Below are 5,000 nucleotides of genomic sequence, written 5' to 3' on the forward strand. Positions count from 1 at the left end.
CAATCAAATTGAAATAATATCCAAATCCAGGAAACAAATTTGTGGCTATATTGCAATGTTAAACACCATTACTAGTAAGTGTGTATTATTATTATTATTATTATTATTATTATTATTATTATTATTATTATTATTATTATTTTACTTGCTAAGCTACAACCCTAGTTGGAAAAGCAGGATGCTATAAGCCCGAGGGCTACAACAGGGAAAATGGCCCAGTGAGGAATGGAAATAAAGAAACTACAAGAGAAGTAATTAACAATTAAAATATTTTAATAACAGTAAAATCAATAAAATTATTCTTTCATATATAAACTTGAATTGTAGAAATTTAAAAAAAAATAAGAGGAAAAGAAATAAGATAGGATAGTGTGCCCGAGTATACCCTCAAGCAAGAGAACTCTACTCTAAGACAGTGAAGGACCATGGTACAGAGGCTATGGCACTATCCAGTAACAATGAACAATGGTTTTATTTTGGAGTGTCCTCCTAGAGGAGCTGCTTACCATAGCTAAAGTCTCTCTTATACCCTTACCAAGGTTAAATTAGCCACTGAACAATTACATTGCAGTAGTTAACACCTTGAACAAGAAAGAATTGTTTGGTAATCTCAGGGTTGTCAGGTGTATGAGGACAGAGGAAAATAATCTGTGTTTTCAGGTGTATGAGAACAGAAGAAAATATGTAAAGTATGGCCAGACTAGGTGGCGTATGAGTAGGCAATAGAAAAATGAACCGTAACCAGAGAGAAGGATCTAATGTAGTATTGTCTGGCCAGTCAAAGTACCCAATAACTCTCTAGCGGTAGTATCTTAACGGGTGGCTGGTGGTCTGGCCAACCTACAGCCTATAGTATTGTCCAATGTGCTGCTAATGAGCCTTTCTTTCTAGATGAATGAAGTGATTGATATGGAAGTGGTAATAAAGAGAGTTTCGGCCACAATAAGTTGTTAAAAGAGGAATTTGTGTTGCTCTTGTCTAGTCTCCTGTGGAGTCACACCTACTTTATATATATATATATATATATATATATATATATATATATATATATATATATATATATATATATATATATATATATGTGTGTGTGTGTGTGTGTATATATATATATATAGGGGTAGGAGGATATATATATATATATATATATATATATATATATATATATATATATATATATATATATATATATATATATATATGTGTGTGTGTGTATATATATATATATATATGTATATATATATATATATATATATATATATATATATATATATATATATATATATATATATCAGCTGTTACTAGTCCACTGCGGAACAAAGGCCTCAGAAGTGTCCTTCTACTTGCACCTTTCTATGCCAGCCCACACCCGCAAACTTTCTTTGTTCGTCACTTCATTGTTCTTTCCCTGCTTCTTTTGCAATCTCTAAGGACCCATTCTGTTATTCTTAATGTCCATTTACTATCTGTCCTTCTCATTATATGTCCTGCCCATGTCCATTTCTTTTTCTTACATGTTGATAGAATGTCCTCTACTTTAGTTTGCTCACTTATGCATGTTGCTCTTTTTCTGTCTCTCAATATTACTCCCATCCTTATTTTTACCATAGCTCTCTGAGTTGTAACTAGCTTATGTTTTAAGACATTAGTAAGGCTTCATGTTTCTGATGCAGAAGTTAAAACTGGTATGACCAAGATTCTCATTAAATACTTTTCTTTTTAAAGAAAGAGGCATTTTACTTTTCATAATTTCATTTTGTTTTCCGAAAGCTCTCCATTCCATGCTTATCCTTTTATTTTCCATCTTGTGTCCTGGGGAAACACTCATTGTCTGTCCTAAGAACGTTTATCCATTAGCAGTCTCTGAAGGTTTGTTCATTAATCTTACATATTATCTCACTGCATTTTCATTGAACTTCATCCTAGTTTTACTCATATTAGTTTTCAGTCCCACGTCTTTGCCGTCTCTAGTCAAATTTTCTATATTCTTTTGCAATTCCTACCGTGACTCACCAAACACAACTATTCCATCTGCAACTCTTAAGTTGTTAAAGTATTCCCCATTAACATTAATTCCTACATTTTCACAATCTAAATTTTTCAAAATTTCTTCTAGGCACGTTGTGAATAATTTAGGAGAGATGGGTCTCCCTGTGTAACCTTTTTCTCAATTGTAATTTTTTCACTATCTTTATATGGTTTTAGGATTGCTATACTTTCTGCATAGATATCTTCAAGTGTTCGCATATAAGATGCCTCTATTCTTTATCTCTGAAGGGCTTTCATTACTGCTGATGTTTAGACTGAAAATAAAAAGCTTTCCCATAATCTCCAAATGTCATACATAGTGGTTTGTCATATTCTATTGATTTTTTCATTAGTTGGTGAAGTACATGGATATGGTCAGTTCTGAAATGCCCACTTCTAAAGCTTGCATTTTTCTTTAGGAAATACCTTTTTTGAGTAAAAGGGTTGTTTTCCGTCCGTACCTATAATAAAACTGGAAATTTTTCAGGTCTTTTGTGTCTCCCCGTTTGTGAATTAGTATAATGATAAAGTTTTTCCAAGCTGTAGGTCTAGAGCATTCTTGCTGGCAGTTTGTGTAAAGTTCCGCCAGTTTTATTACTATGAATTCTCTTCCAGCTACTATTAAATCAATTAGTAGCCTATCTTCCCCAACTGCTTTGCCTCTTTTCATGTCTTCTAGTTCTCTCTTTACAGCCCAATTGTTACGATGGGTACCGGCTCAGGTGTTTCATTATTAGGCAAAGTTATTTCTTATGTCACTATTGTATAGTATTGTATACAAATCCTCTAAAGTTTTAATCACTCTATCTCTTTTTATAATATTTAAATTTTCTTCCTTTAAATGAAAAAAAAAAAAATATATATATATATATATATATATATATATATATATATATATATATATATATATATATATATATATATATATATATATATATATATATATATATATTAGGTAAGTGTTGACCTTAGTCCTACTTTCCAGTAACATAAAAACCTATGAAAATAAAGTTAGTGAAATATAGTAGTCTACCATATGTAGATATCAAGAGACTGTTTTCTATAAATTATGGGTAAACAATAGAAAACGATATGAATTCGATGGTATCCATAACTATTGCTAATATTAGTGCCATGATCACGTTTATATTCCTTTATGTAATTGTGACCTTTTAAAAACACGCATTCTCTCCCTCTCTCTCTCTCTCTCTCTCTCTCTCTCTCTCTCTCTCTCTCTCTCTCTCTCTCTCTCTCTCTCTCTCTCTCTCTCTCTCTCTCTCTCTCATATATATATATATATATATATATATATATATATATATATATATATATATATATATATATATATATATATATATATATATATTAATATGTATGTAATTATATGTTTATGGCAATAGGGTTATATTTGTATAAATGTGTATATGCATATTAATTGTGTGCAAACATGTATATGGGTTACGTGCATTTATATACAGTATATATATTTGTGTCCTTGTGTGTATATATATATATATATATATATATATATATATATATATATATATATATATATATATATATATATATATATATATATATATACATTATATATATATATATATATATATATATATATATATATATATGTACAGTATATATATAATAGATTTTTCGCACATTTAAATGTGTTTTTCATATTCAAATAAGCCATATAATTTGATACATTAATATCTGGATTCTCTTCCTGACCTCGGGATCAGAGCCCCAAACGGAACCACTCAACGACAATAGCTTCTGACCGGCCGGGAATCGAATCCTGGTCCAGGAAACTTGTAACAACAGTGACTAGGTGGTAAGATACTGTTGTTACAAGTTTCTTGGACCAGGGTTCGATTCCCGGCTGGTCAGAAACTATTGTCTTTGAGTGATTACGCTTGGGGCTCTGATCCCGAGGTTGATAAGAGAATCCAGACATTAAGGTATCAAATTATAGGGCCTATTTGAATATATATTATATATATATATATATATATATATATATATATATATATATATATATATATATATATATATATATATATATATACGGTGTGTATGTATATATATACATATATGTGATTATGTTTATGTATATACAGTGGAACCTCTACACACGAACGTATCTACATCCGAATTTTCCAACATCCAAAGTAAAATTCGAGCAATTTTTCGACTCTACACCCGAATTTTATTTCGACACACGAAGTAAGCAATTTTCGTCGTACCAGTTGTATCCGAATTTTTCGACACGCGAAGTACAATTCGAACACGTTCCTACTCTACACCCGAATTTTTTTTCGACACCCGAAGTAAACAATACCCGTACGCGTAGATGGTACTCATAGCGCCGGATGTATTTTTTATTTCTGCCGATAGAAGGCAGCACTTCGACCTCGGAGGGACCCTCAATTAGCGTGGCTTGGGTAATTCCTCTGTTCTCATTGGCTTCGCAGGATTGTGCCCTATGCGTTCTGCTATTAACTGTATTTTAATCGTGATTTTTTACGTACATCCTTTTACGGTTTTTTACGTAAAGCATGGGTCCTAAAAGGCTTAGTTTTGCAAGTGGTAGTGATAGTGGTGAGAAAAGGAAGAAGGAAATGCTTTCTTTAGAAGTAAAGAAAGAAATTATTGAAAAGCATGAGCCACGTCCGCGTGAGTGAACTTGCAAAAGAATATGGCTGGACTTTCTAAGGTAGAGTGACGCTAAAAACCCATTTCTTATTTATTATTTCTTGATAATTATTCTTTTTTACATGTCTATTATCTAATTTAGAGTGCATATTGTCATGTGTAATTATGTGTAGTAATTTATTAAGGAGTTATCATAGGTTTTTGGGCTCAACCACGGATTAATCCTATTTCAATGTATTCTTATGGGAAAATTCGTTTCTACATCCGAACATTTTCGACACCCGAAGTCGGTTGTGGAACGGATTAAATTCGTATGTAGA

Source organism: Palaemon carinicauda, chromosome 35 (assembly GCF_036898095.1).
Source record: "Palaemon carinicauda isolate YSFRI2023 chromosome 35, ASM3689809v2, whole genome shotgun sequence".
Lineage (NCBI taxonomy): Eukaryota > Metazoa > Arthropoda > Malacostraca > Decapoda > Palaemonidae > Palaemon > Palaemon carinicauda.